The sequence below is a fragment of the Giraffa tippelskirchi genome, chromosome 4, assembly GCF_054371585.1.
Source record: "Giraffa tippelskirchi isolate mGirTip1 chromosome 4, T2T-mGirTip1v1.2.pri, whole genome shotgun sequence".
Taxonomy (NCBI): Eukaryota; Metazoa; Chordata; class Mammalia; order Artiodactyla; family Giraffidae; genus Giraffa; species Giraffa tippelskirchi.
In genome coordinates this window covers 17,934,914-17,955,048 of record NC_137278.1, presented here as the reverse complement: position 1 = coordinate 17,955,048, position 20,135 = coordinate 17,934,914, and the positions used below count along the sequence as shown (strand labels likewise).

Here is a 20,135-nt window from a genome sequence, read left to right as displayed (position 1 = left end):
TCGGTGTCGCCTCTTATCGTGAAGCACGGGGCACTCCAGTACTTTTGGATTTATGCTTCCAAGGTGTTCTTGATGAGATACGCTTCCTTTGCCTTTTCCACCAAATAATAAAGAGTGCTGATTAAGTAACATTCTAATTGAAATTCAACTCAGGTAGAAACGATTCAAAAATTACTGAACATTCTGGCTGGTGACAGGATCCACCCTAGAGCTCTCCTTGTATCCAACCACACCTTCAGCCATTGTGGGAATCACCTCATTGTGTCGGTTTCTGATCAGTATCACTGCATCTGTAAACTCAAAACAGTTTTAGCATCTTCAGCACTTTTGTCCTTAAACTCAAGAAGCTCTTGGGTTATCTACCAGCTCTGTAGCAACTGAACTCACGGTGTCCAGAGAAGATTATCTGGAAGGAGACTTACTTCTTTCATTGTATTTGCCAATCTCACAGGCAACTCGGGCCGAGCCCGAGTCCGGCGTGAGGTTGAGGCCGGCGGCGCGCAGGGCCGGCCGAGGCGGCTCCGCGAAGCCGCCGCGCCAGCCTCCTGCCGAGATTCGCTGGGGCCCGCGCGCTAGGCCGCCGCTCTGCCGCTCAGCCGGGCGGGACGTGAGCGACGCGGCGGCCTCGGGGGCGGAGACGGACGGCCACCTCCCCCCTTCCCGGAGCCCGGCCCTGCGCCTCCTTGAATTTTTCATTCCAACCGAAAAACATGAATCTACCCATGCGGTGAGCATTTTGTAAACAGAACTTAATATTTGTGTGGGGTTTTTGTTTGTTTAATTAGATACTATAATGCACTCTCAATAAATAATCTTTAAAAATGCCACTATGGGGCTATTTTTATTTTCCTACTTAATTTTTATGAAAAACATTTTTTTTAAATGTCACTTTCAGCTCAGTTCAGTCGCTCAGTCGTGTCCAACTCTTTGCGACCCCATGGACTGCAGCACGCCAGGCCTCCCTGTCCATCACCAACCCCCAGAGTTTACTCAAACTCACGTCCATTGAGTCTGTGATGCCATCCAACCATCTCATCCTCCATCTTCCTCTTCTCCTCTTGCCTTCAATCTTTCCCCGCATCAGGGTCTCCAGGTAAATGAGGCAGCACGAAAAAGCAATAAATAAATGATGATTTGAAAACCAGGAAAAGAGTGACATTTTATCAAAAATGATCATCAAATTGACCAAAAGCCTGCTAGTCAATCTTGACTATTGCTAGAACTTCTATTTGCTATAGTTTTGTAAGGGTTTGTCTCCTTTTTGTTGGTGGTCTTTATTGCAGAGCTTCTAATAAAACTGGTGCCCTGTTGGTTGAAAAATTGATAGCATGGGATCCTTATTTTGTTCAACAAACTCCACTGGCCGTCATGTGAGCTCATGTAACCACGAAGACATTCCTCTAAAGCAGGAAACAGACATGCTGCTTCGGAATTGGGACTAGCCAGAGAAATAGAGAGGCCCTGCAACCTTTCCACTTTTATGTGATCCTTGAAACAAGAAACCCTTCTCAAAGCAGGATTCTCAAAGTGGTAGTGTTCTGGAATGTTTATGTTTAACCATCCAAGCGGCATGAGGGAAACTGTCTTGTAATCTCTGTAGCTATTTATAGGGCTCATTCAGAGATAACTGGGAACAGCTGAATCCAGGCCATGTGTAGACTGACCCTGAAGTGCATGGAGCACACAGGAGATGGGCCCTGGTCTTTGTGGCTGCTCCTGGAAGGAAGACATGCAAGTTTTCTGGTGACTGGAGTGGTTCGAGTCCGTGTTTACAAGGGAAAGATAAATGAGAGAGGAGATGAATATCTGGCTAATGCAGGTAACACCTCCCCTAATCTGCTTTTAAAGGCAAAGCAGGAGGCTTGAGCCTGAAATCTGGGGACTGAATGAGGAACCAGAGCAACCGCTATTGTCCTGTCCACATCTTGCCTCAATGGCCAGTCAGTGGCAATTGCCATGGGGCCCCCAAAGCCACAGACATACCCCCCACAGTTTGCCCTCCTTCACCCACTGGAGTTTAGGGTACCAGAGACCCGGTTGCCCTGAGGCTGGCGTCACCCCAGAGTCCCTTCTCAGCCCAGGCAGGTCATGGGGTTTGGGGGACAAGGGACTGCTCTGGCTGGATTTGAGGCCTGTCTCCGGAACATGTGGCCATGGATACTTCCTAACCTGCAGACTGGGAATACCATAGTGGTAGCCAGCTCATGGAGCTGAGCTGATTAAACATGAATTGCCTAGCTCATGGTAAGAGTTGTCTCAAAGGAAGTAATTTGGGGTGAGACACCGCAACTAGTTTCCACATTCATGGATGATTCTTGCCTAAATCAGTTATTCATGTATTAGTTGCAATGGTAATCTTTGAAATCTATCATTCTCTCCAAATTTACTGAATGCATTAGAAGATCTTTCTCTCCTCACTCATGTGTTCTTTGTTTGTTGTTTAATCACTGGTTTTCAGTGTTACTTTTGGGAAGTCAGTGTGTTCTCTTGTGGCATCCAAATCCTTATCTTCTGCTCCATTCTGTTTCCAAAAGTCTCTATGATTCTTTTTTACGCTCAGTAATGTGAACTTTCATTATTATAGTATGTCTTATTTTGGGTCTTCTCGTCATGTGCTATGTTGGATATTTGAGGAGTACTTTTATTCCGGGGATTTATAGTTCAGTTTGAGGAAATTTCCTCGCATTCATTCTCTGATCATTTCTTCTCACTCTTTTCTCTGTTGAATTCCTGTTACTTAGATGTTGGACTTCCTCAATGATATTTGACATTTGTTTTTTATTTTTTAGGCCACCTCATGCAGCATGTGGGATCTTATTAATAATAGTTCTCCAACCAGGGACTGAACTCTTGCCCTTGGCATTGGGAGCTCGGAGTCTTAACCACTTGACCGCCAGAGAAGTCCCAATGTTTGACATTTATACCTGCCTCTCCTTTTCCATCTTAATCCCTTTATTTTACTTTTAGAGGGGGTTTCAACTTTAGCTTTCCGTCCTTCCACTGACTTAATTTTTTGACTTATCTATTTTTAATTTCAAAGAGATGAGGTCTTTCTTGCAGTCTGATGATACCTTTCTTTAAAAAAATTCCTATTCTTGTGGCTATAATATGTTTTTTCATCTCAGGGTATTAATATTAACTCATGTTAACATTGATTTGTTTCCTCTGAATTCTTTTTTTCTCTCGGTTCATTTTGGCCTGTTGTTTGCTGAAACATTTTCTCAAATACCTAGCGATCCTGAAATCTCATATTTAAAAGTGGGGCACAGAAAGGCTGACTGGAAGTTGTATGTGTGACTGCATGTGAGGTATGTGCATATGTGTGTATGATGTGTGATATATGTATGTATTATGTGATATGTTTGTGTGTGTGACTGTGTGTGTGAGTTTATGGTATGTGTGTGTGAGTATGTGAATGGTGTGTGTGTAATATGTGTGAGCGTGTGTGTGTTTGTGTGGTATGTGAATGTGTGTGGTAGATGTGTATACATGAGTGTGTATGTGTGAATGTGTGTGCCAGGGTAGGGCAACACAGGAAGAAGGAGGTATGGACTGTCGGGCTTCTCCCATAAGCTAAACAGGAAGGAAGGCTGTTTTTTTCAGAGGAGAGTGGAGTTTGAGTTTTGGGTATCAGAAGTCTCCTGACTTTATCAAAGATGGATAATTTTCTATTTTTTTTAATTTTCTTTTTTGTTTTTGTTTCTGGATGGTTTATAAGAGGAGAAGGAGGTGGGAGGTGGGAACTTCTTTTAGCCATCTCAAGACAAGAAGCTCTTGTCGAATTATTTCTAGGGTTCCCCAAAGTAAGAAGACTAGCAAGAGAGAACATAGGCCCAGTGGCAGAAAGTTCTTACCAAAAAAGTTGCACATTTCCTTGTTTCTTTCCATGACTGTATTACCATAAGTGACAGGCCACACAACCAGTGTAATGAGTAAATGCAGGATTTCATCCTCCTGGGAGACCAGTCTAGCACATTTCACAAATCGTTCTCGAATAGAAATTGCTCTTTACTGCAGGCAAAATGCTGCTGGATTTTCACAGTTATTTTGGAAAGAGTTCCATATTGTAGCAATAGAGGTGTATCTTTCTGTGAGTGAAAGTCACTCAGTCGTATCTGACGCTTTGTGACCCCATGGACTATACAATCCGTGGAATTCTCCAGGCACGGATACTGCAGTAGGTAGCTGTTCCCTCTCCAGGGGATCTTCCCAACCCAGGGATTGAACCCATGTCTCCCACATTGCAGGTGGATTCTTTACCAGCTGAGCCACCAGGAAAGCCCAAGAATACTGTAGTAGGTAGCCTATCCCTTCTCCAGGGGATCTCTTTGACCCAGGAATTGAACCAGGATCTCCTGCATTGCAGGTGGATTCTTTACCACCTGAGCTGCCAGGGAAGCCCTGAAATGGAGCAACAGGAAATGGATTTACATTCCTTCCCTGAATCAATTGCAAGACATACGATAAATCAGTTATTAAGACATTGGGCGTGCACGTGCGTGCTAAGCCGCTTCAGTTGTGTCCGACTCTTTGTGACCCCATGATCTATATGTAGCCCTCCAGGCTCCTCTGTCCATGGGATTCTCCAGGTAAGAATCCTGGAGTGGATTTCCATGCCCTTTTCCAGAGGATCTTCCCAATCCATGGATCAAACCCATGTCTCTTATGTCTCCTGCATATGCAGACGTGTTCTTTACCACTAGCACCACCTTGGAAGATCCTATCTTTTTGAGTCTTTAAAATTTCAAATTCCTAACACTGATGACACCTATACAGATTGAAGAAGTTCTTGGAAAGTCAGGTAGTATGTAAGAACAAGAAAACCTCAAAAGCCAGTGTTCAAAATCATTGTCCCAAGTAATCGATAAAGATTGGCAAACAAACAGATTGGCAAGAGGAGGAGACCTTGCAATTCGACAGTTTAGAGAGCAGTGGATTCGTGTTACCATGCTCTGGCATGCAGAATCAATTCAAATGCCAACTTTCTATACAAGTTTTTAAATTATTTTGCTTGGCAGAGTAGTTTTTCTCAAAATGTTCCAAGAAATATCATGATGTGTCTTCATATATCATCAATTTAAACCATCACTTAAAAGTATCCGATTACTTATTGAAACTATTGCTTGGCCCTGTGTATTCGTTTCATATCTAATATCTGCATGCTTCATTGAAATAATTTTATATACTTAATAAAGATGTAGTTCTCTTGCTACTGTTTTTTTTTTAAACAGAATTTCTTTTTTTTTTTTTATTGGAATATAATTGCTTTACAGTGTTGTATTAGTTTCTGTGGTGAAAGTGAAAATGAAAGTTGCTCAGTCGTGTCTGACTTTTTGCGACCCCATGGACTAGAATCCATGGAATTCTCCAGGCCAGAATACTGGAGAGGGTAGCCTTTCCCTTCTCCAGGGGATCTTCCCAACCCAGGGATCGAACCCAGGTCTCGCGCATTGCAGGCGGATTCTTTACCAGCTGAGCCACAAGGGAAGCACCATGAACTGTATAAAAGGACAAAAAGATATGACACTGAAAGATGAGTCCCTCAGGTCTGAAGGCATCCAATATGCTCCAGGGAAGAGCGGAGGAGAACTACTAACAGCCCCAGAAAGAATGAAGTGGTTGGGCCAAGGCGGAAATGACACTCAGTTGTGGATGTGTCTGGTGGTGAAAGTAAAATCTGATGCAGTAAAGAATAGTTTTGCATAAGCACCTGGAGTGTTAAGTCCATGAATCAAGGTAAATTGGACATGGTCAAGCAGGAGATGGTAAGAATAAACATCAACATCTTAGGAATCAGTGAACTAAAATGGACAGGAATGTGCAAATTTAAGTCAAATGATCATTATATCTACTACTGGGGGCAAGAATCCCATAAAAGAAATGGAGTAGCCCTCATAGTCATCAGAAGAGTCCAAAATTTACTGCCTGGGTACAACCTCAAGACATAATGATCTTGGTTCATTTCCAAGGCAAGCCATTCAATATCATAGTAATTCAAGTCTATGCCCCTATCACCGATGCTGAAGAAGCTGATCAGTTCTATGAAGACCTAGAAGACCTCCTAGAACTAACAACAAAAAAAGATGTGCTATTCATTATTTGGAATTGGGCTGCAAAAGTAGGAGGTCAAGAGATACCTGGAATAACAGACAAGTTTGGCCTTGGAGGACAAAATGAAGCAGGGCAAAGGCTAACTGAATTCTGCCAAGAGAATGCACTGGTCGTAGCAAACACCCTTTTTCAACAACACGAGAGACAATTTAACACATGGACATCACCAAATGGCCAATAATGAAATCAAATTGAGTACATTTTTTTGTAGCTGAAGATGAAGAAGCTGTCTACAATCAGCAAAAATAAGACCTGGAGCTGACTATGGCTCAGATTGTCAATCTCTCAGAGCAAAACTCAGGCTTAAACTAAAGATAGTGGGGGAAAACCACTAGGCTAGCCAGGTATGACTTAAATCAAATCCCCTATGAATATGCAGTGGAGGTGACAAACAGATTCAAGGAATTAGAACTTGTAAACAGTATGCCTGGAGAACTGTGGGCCAGAGGTCCGCAGTATTGTACAGGAGGCAGTGAACAAAACCATTGCAAAGAAAAAGAAAAGCAAGAAGGTAAAGTGGTTATCTGAGGAGGCCTTCAGTTCAGTTCAGTCGCTCAATCATGTCTGACTCTTTGCAATCCCATGGACTGCAGCATGCCTGGGTTCCCTATCTATCACCAACTTCTGGAGCCTACTCAAAGTCATGTGCATTGAGTCAGTGATGCCATCCAACCATCTCATCCTCTGTTGTCCCCTCCTCCTCCAGCCTTCAATCTCTCCCAGCATCAGCGTCTTTTCCAATGAGTTGGTTCTTTGCATCAGGTGGCCAAAGTATTGGAGTTTCAGCTTCAGCATCAGTCCTTCCAATGAATATTCAGGATTGATTTCCTTTAAGACTGACTGGTTGGATCTCCTTGCAGTCCAAGAAACTCTCAAGAGTCTTCTCCAGCACCACAGTTCAAAAGCATCAATTCTTCAGTGCTAAGCTTTCTTTATAGTCCAACTCTCACATCCATACATGACTACTGGAAAAACCATAGCTTTGACTAGATGGACCTTTGTTGGTAAAGTAGTATCTCTGCTTTTTAATATGCTGTCTAGATTGGTCATAGCTTTTCTCCCAAGGAGCAAGTGTCTTTTAATTTCATGGCTGCAGTCACCATCTGCAGTGATTTTGGAGCCCAAGAAAATAAAGTCAGCCATTGTTTCCACTGTTTCCCCATCTATTTGCCATGAAGTGATGGGACTGGATGCCATGATCTTTGTTTTCTGAATGTTGAGCTTTAAGTCAACTTTTTCACTCTCCTCTTTCACTTTCATCAAGAGGCTCTTTAGTTCTTCTTCACTTTCTGCCATAAGGGTGGTGTCATCTGCATTATCTGAGGTTATTGATATTTCTCCTGGCAATCTTGATTCCAGATTGTGCTTCATCCAGCCTGGCATTTCTCATGATGTACTCTGCATGTAAGTTAAATAAGCAAGGTGACAATACACAGCCTTAATGTACTCCTTTCCCAATTTGGAACCAGTCTATTGTTCCATGTCCAGTTCTAACTGTTGCTTCTTGACCTGTATACAGATTTCTCAGGAGACAGGTCAGGTGGTCTGGTATTCCCATCTCTTGAAGAATTTTTGAAGGATCTTGAAGATCACAGTTTGTTGTGATCCACACAGTCAAAGGCTTTGATGTAGTCATAAAGCAAAAGTAGATATTGTTCTGGAGTTCTCTTGCTTTTTCAATGATCCAGGGGATGTTGGCAATTTGATCTCTGGTTCTTCTGCCTTTCTAAATACAGCTTGAACGTCTGGAAGTTCACAGTTCATGTACTATTGAAGCCTGGCTTGGAGAATTTTGAGTATTACTTTGTTAACGTGTGAGATGAGTGCAATTGTGCAGTAGTTTGAACATACTTTGGCATTGTCTTTCTTTGGGATTGGAATGAAAACTGACCTTTTCCAGTCCTGTGGCCACTGCTGAGTTTGGCAGATATGCTGGCATATTGAGTGCAGCACTTTAACAGCATCATCTTTTAGGATTTGAAATAGCTCAACTGGAATTCCATCACCTCCACTAGCTTTGTTCTTAGTGATGCTTCCTAAGGCCCACTTGACTTCACATTCCAGGATGTCTAGCTCTAGGTGAGTGATCACACCATCGTGGTTATCTGAGTCATGAAGAGGAGGCCTTACAAATAGCTAAAGAAAGAAGAGAAGCAATAAGCAAAGGAAAGAGGGAAAGGTATATCCAAGTAAACACAGATTTCCAAAGAAGAGCACAGAGAGAAATGAAGGGCTTCTTCAGTGAACAATGTATAAGACTAGAAGAAAACAACAGAAGGGGAAAGACTAGAGATCTCTGCAGGAAAATTGAAGTTATCAAGGGAACATTTTGCCCAAAGATGGACACAGTAAAGGACAGAAATGGTAGAGACCTAGTAGATGCTAAAGAGATCAAGAAAAGATGGAAACAATGCATGGAAGAATGGTACAAAAAAGATCTAAATGAATCTGATTACTACAACGGTGTGGTCAGTCACCCAGAGCCAGACATTCTGGAGAGTGAAGTCAAGTGGGTTTTAGGAAGCACTGCTGTTAATAATGTTAGTGGACGTGACGGAATTTCAATAGAACTATTCAAAATCCTAAAGGATGGTACTAACAAGGTGTTGCATTCATTATGTCAGCAAATCTGGAAGACCAAGCAGTGGCCACAGGGCTGGAAAAGGTCAATCCTCATCTCAGTTTCCAAGAAGGGTAGTACCAAAGACTGTGCTATCCATCGGATAATTGCACTCATCTCCCATTCTAGTACGGTCATGCTGAAAATCTAGCATGATAGCAGCATTATGCAAACCAAGAACTTCCAGATGTCCAAGCTGGGTTTAGAAAAAAAAGAGGAACAGAGATCAAATTGCCAACATTCGCTGGGTCATAGAAAGCTAGGGAATTCCAGAAAAACATCTACCTCTGTTTCATCGACTACCTCAAAGCCTTTGATTGTATGGATCATAATAAACTGTGGAAAGCTCTTAAAGAGATGGGAATACCAGACCATCTTACCTGTCTCCTGGGAAACCTGTATGTGGGTCAAGAAGCAACAGTTAGAACCCTGTATGGAACAACTGATTGGTTCAAGATTGAGAAAGGGGTATGACAGGGCAGTCTGCTGTCACCCTGTTGGTTTAATCTATACGCTGAGCATATCATGAGGAATGCTGGGCTGGATGAGTTACAAACTGGAATCAAGATAGGTGGGAGAAACATCAATAACCTCAGGTATGTGGATGATACCACTCTAATGGCAGAAAATGAAGAGGAACTAAAGAGCCTCTTGATAAGTGTGCAGAAGGAGAGTGAAAGAGCCGGCTTACAACTAAATATTAAAAAAACTAAGATCATGGCATCTGGTCCCATTATTTCACGACAAGTAGTGGCGGGGGGAATGGAAGTAGTGACAGATTTCCTCTTTTCGGACTCTAAAATCACTGCAGATGGTGACTGCAGCCATGAAATCAGAAGATGTTTGCTTCTTAGCAGGAAAGCTATAACAAACCTAGACAATGTGTTGAAAAGCAGAGACATTACTCTGCCAACAAAGGTCTGTATAGTCAAGGCTATGGTCTTCCCGGTGGTCATGTACAGTTGTGAGAGCTGGACTATAAAGAAGGTGGAGCGCCAAAGAGTTGATGCCTTTGAACTGTGGTGTTGAAGAAGACTCCTAAGAGTCCCTTGGACAGCAAAGAGAGCAAACCAGTCACTCTTGAAGGAGATCAACCGTGAATATTCACTGGGAGGACTGATGCTGAAGCTGAAACTCCAGTATTTTGGTCACCTGATGTGAACAGCTGACTCATTGGAAAAGTCCCTGATGCTGGGAAAGATTGAGGACAGAAGAAGAAGTTGTTAGAGGATGAGATGGCTGGATGGCATCACTGATGCAATGCGTATGAACTCGGGCAAACTTCGGGAGATGGTGAGGGACAAAGAGGCCTGGACAGAGTGGCCTGGCTGCAGTCCATGCAGTCTCAAAGAGTTGGACATGACTCGGGGACTGACTAACAACAACTATATATATATATATATATATATAGAGAGAGAGAGAGCCAGGATTCTGAAGCATGTTGAGACACTGTTTGGCAGAGGCTACAGAATTTGGATTCAGAAGCAGATGATTAGAATTACTTCCATAATATATTTAATAACTGGCCTAGGGAAAATGATATTACCAAACAGCATGGAAATAAAGATCGTTTATCCAACTCTTTCAATTGCATCCTTAAGAATATAGCAAGTGCCTCTGGGTGATGTTTTTCTTTTTTAAGTCTTTCTGCATTTCCACATACTCTGTAGTGACTAGGTATTTCCTTAATAGATGCATCAAGATTAATGAATTCTGCTTTGAAGCCTTTACAATCTAAAATATATAAATGAATGTATGGGAGTTTACAACAGTAAATACTTTTGACACACTCAAAGAGAGTAAAGCAAATTATTATCATCTAGGTAAACAAGAGCAGAAAGTTCTCCTGACATCTGTTTTACATCCTCCACCCTTGATTATGGCCTGATGTCCTGATGGTAAGTGTTAGAATCTTATCTCCCCAGACACAGGAGAGAGCATAAGCATACTCACTAGAAGATACACTGAAATTTTGCCCTGCCTTCATGAAAATAGATATTTCTCTTTTAATCATAATTTCTTGTAATTCACATTTCAGGGGTCAAACTCTGAACCTGTATCTTGAAATTTTCCCCGGCTCTTTTCTGGGTGTGATTCCAAGTTGGCAGAAAGGGCTTTGCTTGTTAACTGCCAGATAATTATTTCATCAGGGGCTCACGAGAGTCTCTATTACCTCTATTTGTGAGGATGCAACTTCTTAAAGATTCAAACTCATTACACAAGGGATGGAAAAAGCCACAGACGCACAGGGTTTGAATTTGGCAGAAGCAAAACACTTTTGAGATATTAGATTTTCCAGTTGCACCGCCTCGCAGAATGTTTGCCAGATTTGGAGAGGTGTATGCATATTTGGTGTATATAAACAAATGTTCTGTTCATGGAAGTAACAAAGGTGCAGTGAACCTTATGTTGTGGGTAGAAGACTAGCGTGTGGAATGCTTGGGTCTTGGGCCTCAGCAGCAGATGGTATATATTATCTTGGATAAAGTCTCTAAATGAGAGCTGTGTGCTTTGGTTTTCTTTAATGTGAGTCTATCAAGGTCCACTATTCTATTGCCCCTTCTTAGATATTATGAGAAAAATGCACTGGAGTAGGAGGTAGACCAAAGCTCTGGTCCCTTCTTTGTCACTTATTGTGTAGCAAGACATCTGAATTTCTTTGAACTTCAGTTTCCTCACCTGTAAAATGTGTGTGTGTGTGTGCTTAGTCGCTCAGTCGTGTCCGACTCTTGCGACCCCATAGGCTGTAGCCCGCCAGGCTCCTCTGTCCATGGGATTCTCCAGGCAAGAATACTGGTGTGGGTTGCCATTTCCTTCTCCAGGGGATCTTCCCAACTCAGGAATCAAACCCAGGTTCCTTGGCTACTTAATACGTTTCATAATCATGAGATAATAAGTGAAAAAGTATTCCACAAATTATGAAATGTTATAAACCCTAAGGCATTACTATTAAGCTTACCATGTTGGTAGGGGAAATTTCAGTTGTGTAGGGAAGTACAGATATTGTTATTGTGCCATTTTACTCATTGTGCTACAAAAGCTTGGGATTTGGGGGTGCTTTTTATACCATTCTACTGCTCCCCTCAAGGTATTAACTCTGTAAAATGTCCTCCTTGAGGACTAGTATTTGCTGGTTTCCTCATCAGAGAGCAAGTACCACAGGGCCTGGTGGAGAGAGTGTCTGACGGGACCAGATGTCAGTGGCACATGGCTTGGGTTGCAAACCACTTATAAGGCTCTTGGAAAGTCACTGAGCCTTGTTGCCTTTCTCTTGACATGAGCCTGGCAGGCTACGGTCCAAAGGGTCGAAAAGAGTTAGACACCACTGAGTGACTAAGCATGCACACACTCATGAAAGGTTGAACTAAATAACCTCTGAAGTCCTCTCCAGTTGTAAAATTTTATTACTTTATTTAGAGTATCCATTGCTTTCGAGGGTTCACTAGAGGGATTCCGAGTCCCCATGTGTCCCAGTTGCATGGGAAGCCCTGAGCTACTTTTGTGCAGGATTAGGAAGAGAGATTGCCTTTTACTGCCCAGGGTTGGACCCAACCCCCCTCCACACCTAGGTGCCCCCCACCCCCAGTAGAATATTCAACAACCTAGGAGGCATGGTGAGATGAATAAATACCAGAGGTCCTGCCTGCAGGCCTAGTGAGGTATGCTTTGTTGCCATGGTGCTCCAGGGGCAGCTAATGTGTAAACCTACACCAGGGAACCTGACTCCATGACTTGAAAATTACTTACGGACACAGTGCGGGGAGGAAAAAGTGGGACCAACGGAGACAGTCGCATGGACATATATACACTACCATGTGTAAAATAGATAGCTGGTGAGAAGGTGCTAGATAACACAGGGAGCCCAGCCTGGTGCTCTGTGTTGATCTACAAGGGCGAGATGAGGGGAAGGGAGGGAGGCTCAAGAGGGAGGTGATATATGTATAATTATGACTGATTTGCGTTGTGGTATGGCAGAAACCAACACAACATTGTAAAGCAGTTTTCCTCCAATTAAAAAATAAATTTAAAAAATCACCCATAAAGGCATCAGGATGAATAAAAAAATACAAAATTACCTCCTACTTTAGAGTCCTAAGACCTAGATGTCCAGGGAATTAATGAATATATCAAGCATTTCTGAAAATCAGATTTTATTTTGAGCCGGTTCATAAACCAATGGCTTTCGACAGGAAAAAAACACAGGTGCTTGAATTGGATAGTCATTGATTTGAATCCTAGATTGAATTTACTAGTGGGTGATATTATTAATGGGTAAACTGATGTCTTGGAACCTCACTTTCTTTACTGTTAAAGTGGGATAATAGCTACTTTGAAGACTTACTATCCAGAAACCACATTAAAATATCTAGCCCATACTAGGGACTCAATAAATGGTCATTGTTCTTCATTGCTGAAAAATTATCACTAAAATTTTGTGATTAATTACACAATTTAGCTAGGAATGAGTTGAAGGGTTTCAGACCGAAGAGGTGCTTGAAATTTTTTTTCTCAGTTTTAAAGGTTTAAACTGTACACGAACAGAGCCTTTATAGAACTTATTATTCTTTATATCAAATGTGAAAAAAGTAAAGAGGTCTTCCTTATAAACATTATTTATGAAGTATTTTTGTATATTTTAGGGCTTTTTTTTTTTTGCTTTTTTCCCCTCCAGTTTTCTTTAAAATAACTTTCTTTCTGGAACCATCTGAAAATCTAGATGATAACAGAGTTGATTTGGATTCCATGGTGTGCTGGAGTTGGCTCACACAGTGCCTGAGAGCTGTGTTTGCATAGGTATTCCTAACTCTGCGTTCAGTGACATCTCCTTGATGCTGAAATTGGCCGTAGTGGGAGTATTTACACCACGTCAGTGAACAGCACAAGTCAGATCTCTTTAATTTTTCCAGAGTCAACTGTTAAACACAAACACACCACTGGATACAAAATTCCTGGATTTTTTTCATGTTTGGCTTTATTACTTAAAATATAGAGACTTCTCTGGTGGTCCAGTGGTTAAAATTCCACTCTTCCACGGCAGAGGGCATGGATTCCAACCCTGGTTGGAAAACTAAGATTCTGTATGCTGTGTGTGGTGGCAGCCAAAAAGTAAAAATAAATACATAAATAAATAAAATATACCTTTCCAAGTTGTTAATATCAGTCTCTCCTTGAATTACGAGCAAGGACTTTGTTTTATTTACTGATGAATCCCAAACATCTAAAACAATGAATATTCCAATAAACATGGGAAACAAACAACTACTTTATTACCATTTTCCCATCACATACTTAAAAATCACTAGTATTCTGAATCTCTTTGAATGTTCAGACTATCACGAACTTGAGGTCAAAATTTCACTCTCTACAGCATGAAAGGCCTAAGAGATTTTTTTCAGAAAGAAATGAATTATCAATGCTAACTTCCTGTGCAATACAGCACATCTGTAAAAAAACAACTTTGAGTTCAACTGCATTTAGTAAGGTCTAGCTAAGTTATTCATAAGACAACCAACAACCTCCAGATCATGTGAACAAGTTGATCTATTCAGTAGAACTGTTTGGCTACAGTCCATGGGGTCGCAAAGAGTTGGACACAACTGAGCGACTTCACTTTCACTTTTCACTTTCACTTGGGGCTTAGATGGTAAAGAATCTGCCTACAGTGCAGGAGACCTGGGTTTGATCCCTGGGTAGGGAAGATCTCCAGGAGAAAGGAATGGCAACCCACCCCAGTATTCTTGCCTGGAGAATTCCATGGTCAGAGGAGCCTGGTGGGCTACAATTCTTGAGGTCAGAAAGAGTCAGACATGACTGAGTGACTTACACTTAACACTTATCTATCTAAATGCTAAATAGACGATTTTGACTTTGATATAAATGATAATAAGATGTTCCTCTAGCGAGTAATTAAGACTACAAGTAGCTTCTAGAAACTAGTCCTTAGAAATAATAAGTCACTGCTGTCTACATATAAAATGTGCTTGCCTTCTTATTTGATGTGTGACTAGAGTGAGGCACCATTTTTTTTTTTTTTTTTTTTGCTGCACGGTGTAGCTTGCAGGATCTTAGTTCCCTGACCAAGGATTGAACCCTCACCCTTGGCAGTGAAAGCATGAGGTCCCAAACCATTGGCTTGCCAGACAGTTCCCTGCACTTCTAATCAGACCTAATAAAGTGGAAATAGCAAAGAAGAAACTTTTTTTTTTTACTTCTAAGCTTTTATTGATGATCCACAAATAGCATATCTTATATAATAGAGCATTATTCCACAGATGCTAAAGGATGGTCAGTTATAGTATCTGAAGTTGATCTATGAACACATAAAAATGTGTATATATCTGAGTGTAGATCTCTCAAGAAAAATATACCACTTTCACTGAAAATAAATATCATGTTTAAAAACCAGCCAATTATCTCAAACAGTAATTCAGAAACTAAAATATGAACTTTGGTACTCAGAATAAGAATACATTGCGTATTGGAACTGCAGTTTTACTGGAATAAATTTGTTTAGAAGAAACATTTTTAGAGATCTTAAGCACAAAAGAATTGATAAGAAAAGGATAGATGGATTGGACAGTGTGGAAGGTGTTGTCAAAAAATTGAGTTTGTATAAAGATTTCTTGAAGAGTGTAAAAGTGGAGGACCAGGAGTGTCCTACCACTATTTGAAGAGGAAGACGAGGAGCCTGATTTTTGAAGTGTGAAGTTTCAAGTGTCAAGAGACTTTCAAATGGAGACAGTCGTGGAGGAAAGCTGGGACTTGATAAGGCAGGCTCCCAACCCTCCCACATGTTTAGAAAGCAGTTGCTTTTCCCAACTATGTTTCCCCAGGCACACCTTCTTTCTTACTATGCCTGCAATGACCCTGTTGAAACAGCTTGTTAAAATACACCTCCATCGTAGGAAGGAAGTTAGAGAGTACAGCTCTAAAAAGTTGAACCACATACAATGCTAAGAGCTCAGGCTGTGAAGATAAACTCTGCATCCTATCTGTACAACTTCCTAGAGGCATGACCATGGTCAAGTTTTGCATTCTTGCTAACCCTCAAGAGGGTTGCCTTGAACATAACTCACTTTGCAAAGACCCCAATTTCAAATAAGGAGGAGGAACACTCCACACATCTCAGAGATTATCAAGCTGTGAAAGACTCAGAGGAGTTCTGAAAATAAAGAAATCCTTTCGACATTTTAAGTCCACACTTTCTGAAGTGATCACAGAACACTTCTTTATGCCATGAATAGAAAGTTCTACCTCCAAACACTCCCTTCTGGGCATTTCCTGTCACATTTCATTTTGGTCCGATGACTGTCCTCCTAGACCTTGATCTTTATGGCCACAGTCCTTGTGATTAATGCACATGACTCCTCCTCTAGCCACACATAAATTACTGTTTTAATCTTTGTTTGTTTTTCCCTTAGACTGGAAGTCTTTTTCTTGGGGTCTCTGGTTCATTCCAATGGTCACCAATTCCACTAATCCTCTTAGCTATGACTTTACAGATATTACTGCTTGTGTTAATAGTCTGTACATTTGATTTCTTAGAGCAATGCTGTCCAGTAGAATTTTCTGTGATGGTGAGACTGCCCTCTCTCTCTCTGCTCTGTCTAGTCTTCTACCCACTGGCCACTTGTGCCTACGGAGGACTTTAAATGTAGCCAGTGCAACGGGATTCGTAATAGAGCTGAATCTTTAGTTTTGTTTAACTTTAAGTAATTATTTATTTGTTTTTTTTTGGTCAAGCTGGGAGGCATGTGTGAACTTAACCCTGACCAGGGACAGAATCCTTGCCTCTTGCATTGGAAGCACGAAGTCCTAACCACCGGAGCTCCAGGGAATTACGTAGTTTTAATTAACTTAAATTTAAGTGGCCACATGTGGATAATGGCTATCCATATGGCCACAGTGTTTGGACTGTGCAGTCTTTGTGGATCCTCTATATCTCTGTCTGGGAGAGAAATCGAGTAGAAGTCATGTCAACAAGGTAAAGCCCGAGTGACTCCCACTATGCAGAAAGCATTGTTGATTACCAGTTATCTCTTTAAAATACATCACTTTGAAAAATTTTCAACGCAGATTCCTCACTGTTCACGAAAAGGGCATCTCACGTCTGGTAACTTGACCATTTTGATCTCCTTTCTGTGTACAACACTGGTACATCCTTCAGATACTTATTGGAGACGCAAGTAAGGAACTATCGTCACAAAGTTCTTGTCAAAAGTCCAGCTGAGACACATGGTACTTGGAAGGGCCTTGTTCCTCAAGGTTCTGTAAGTTTTCTCTCCGTATCAGATCAAATCTCTAGAAAGCGTGGAGTCAGCTTGAATCCCCTTGGCACCTAAGTCATAGAAGAAAACATCACATTATGCCTCAGCTTTTATCAAAAGGCCACACGAGAAACAGCCTTAAGTAGAACTTCTGTGCCTTCTTTGTGAGCCTACTGGGAGGACATTGTCCAGAGCGATTCATGCTATCTACCAACTGGAGAAGTTTGGCTCAGACACCAAAGCCAGAAAATGCTTGTTTCATGATGAACTGGAATGTTTCACTTTGTCAGGCAATAAAAACACGCTGTGTTTCCCTCCCTGCTTTCTTCCCCAAGAAACTCAGAGCTGGGTTTGTCCTTATTTGCAGTAGATTCTCAGCCCAAGATATTATAGTTTTTTTTTTATCTTCCCTCACTAATTTTTGGTCACTTAATTTTTGTTGTTACATAAATGATTTTTATCACAGTCATTATTTTTATGGTTGATTGTTGTTGTTTAGTGGCTAAGCCTGTATGTAGCCCTCCAGGTTCCTTGGCCCATGGAATTGCCCAAGCAAGAATACTGGTGTGGGTTGCCATTTCCTTCTTCAGGGGATCTTCCCAACCCAGGGATCAAACCCGTGTCTCCCGCATTGGCAGACAGATTCTTTACCCCTGCACCGCCAGGGTCACCATTTTTATGGTACTCTGCATCAAATCCATTTTGGAAAAGTGACAAAGATTCTCTCCTGGACCAAACTCTATTCATGCTCCCCTGAACTTTACAGACAAGCCCTACTTTTCAACTTCTGGGTCCATTTCTGAATTACCCAATCTTAGCAAGAATCCATAGGGTTGCACAGAGTCAGACATGACTGAAGCGACTTAGCATGCGTGCATGCATTGGAGAAGGAAATGGCAACTCACTCCAGTATTCTTGCCTGGAGAATCCCAGGGATGGAGGAGCCTGGTGGGCTGCCATCTATGGGGTTGCGCAGAGTCAGACACAACTGAAGCGACTTAGCAGCAGCAGCAGCAGCAAGAATCGAGCTAGGTCAGTTTAGAAAGCATCCCCATCCTCCATATCTGATCACCACAGTTATATAATCATGTTTCTCATCCTCCACTACCCACCTGAGAAGTCTGATCCCCCTGGCCTGCCTCCAGCAAGAATCCTGCTAGGTCAGTTCAGCCAGAATCCCCCTTGATCCTGGTGTTTTCTCTCAGCAATTTTCCACCCACTGACCCCTGCCCTGCTCCTTCACTGTGAATTCCCACTTACCTATGTAGTATACTGAGACTTGAGCACCGTTCTGGACTGAAGTCTCTTTCTCTCTATTGCAGTGGTCTTGAATAAAATGTTATTATTTTAACTAATATCCAGCTCTGGCTTTTCCTTAACAGAGGGCAGAATTTCAATATAAGTTAATGTAAACGAATTCATTTTCCTTCCTTTGTGCCCTAAAAAAATTGGGATACCTTCTTAGAGTTATAATCCGTCTGCAATGCAGGAGACCCCAATTCAATTCCTGGGTCTGGAAGATTTGCTGGAGAAGGGATAGGCTGCCCACTCCAGTATTGTTGGGCTTCCCTTGCGGCTCAGCTGGTAAAGAATCTGCCTGCAATGCAGGAGACCTCGGTTCAATCCCTGGGTTGGGAAGATCCCCAGGAGAAGGGAAAGGCTACCCACTCCAGTATTCTGGCCTGGAGAATTCCATGGACTCTATAGTCCATGGGGCTGGAAAGAGTTGGACATGACTGAGCTACTTCCATTTCACTTAGAGTTATTATTCTGAAACTTTGGATTCAACACCAAGGGTCCAGTCAGTGTTTTAGAGCTGGTCCTGAACCATTGTGTGGGGCCATCCGAGATGGATGGGTCATGGTGGAGAGGTCTGACAGAATGTGGTCCACTGGAGAAGGTCATGGCAAACCACTTCAGTATTCTTGCCTTGAGAACCGCATGAACAGTATAAAAAGGCAAAAAGATAGGACACTGAAAGATCAACTCCCCAGGTCAGTAGGTGCCCAATATGCTAATGGAGATCAGTGGAGAAATAACTCCAGAAAGCATGATAGGATGGAGCCAAAGCAAAAACGATACCCAGCTGTGGAGGTGACTGGTGATAGACGCAAAGTCCGATGCTGTAAAGAGCAATATTGCATAGGAACCTGGAATGTTAGGTCCATGAATCAAGGCAAATTGGAAGTGGTCAAACAGGAGATGGCAAGAGTGAACATCGACATTCTAGGAATCAGTGAACTAAGATGGACTGGAATGGGTGAATTTAACTCAGATGACCATTATATCTACTATTGTGGGCAAGAATCCCTTAGAAGAAATGGAGTAGCCCTCATGGTCAACAAAAGAGTCTGAAAGGCAGTACTTGGATGCAATCTCAAAAACAATAGAATGATCTCTGTTCGTTTCCAAGGCAAACCATTCAATATCACAGTAATCCAAGTCTATGCCCAGACCAGTAATGCCAAAGAAGCTGAAGTTGAACGGTTCTATGAAGACCGACACGACCTTCTAGAAGTAACACCCCAAAAAGATGTCCTTTTCATTATAGGGAACTGGAATGCAAAAGTAGGAAGTCAGGAAACACCTGGTGTAACAGGCAAATTTGGCCTCGGAGTACAGAATGAAGCAGGGCAAAGGATAATAGAGTTTTGCCAAGAGAACGCACTGGTAATAGCAAACACCCTCTTCCAACAACACAAGAGAAGACTCTACACATGGACATCACCAGATGGTCAACACCGAAATCAGATTGATTATATTCTTTGCAGCCAAAGATGGAGAAGCTCTATACAGTCAGCAAAAACAAGACCAGGAGCAGACTGTGGCTCAGATCATGAACTGCTTATTGCCAAATTCAGACTTAAATTGAAGAAAGTAGGGAAAACCACATTCCATTCAGGAATGACCTAGATCAAATCCCTTATGAGTATACAGTGGAAGTGACAAATAGATTTAAGGGACTAGATCTGATAGACACAGTGCCTGATGAACTATGGACAGAGGTTGGTGACATTGTACAGGAGACAGGGATCAAGACAATCCCCATGGAAAAGAAATGCAAAATAGCAAAATGGCTGTCTGAGGAGGCCTTACAGATAGCTGGGAAGAGAAGAGAAGTGAAAAGCAAAGGAGAA

At 41.9% G+C, this 20,135-nt stretch overlaps 1 protein-coding gene across 3 annotated transcripts in view; it reads left to right on the top strand.

Moving 5' to 3' along the window:
• The first annotated feature begins 385 nt into the window (after window positions 1-385).
• MBOAT2 (membrane bound glycerophospholipid O-acyltransferase 2) overlaps window positions 386-20,135 on the top strand; it is a 150,805-nt gene continuing 131,055 nt past the window's right edge. Inside the window, exon 1 of one of the 3 annotated variants that reach the window (XM_081483455.1) lies at window positions 386-727. The gene's annotated coding sequence lies outside the window, so the exon portion shown is untranslated. The remainder of the gene's footprint in view (window positions 728-20,135) is intronic. The other 2 variants (XM_081483454.1, XM_081483453.1) reach the window with 2 other exon arrangements.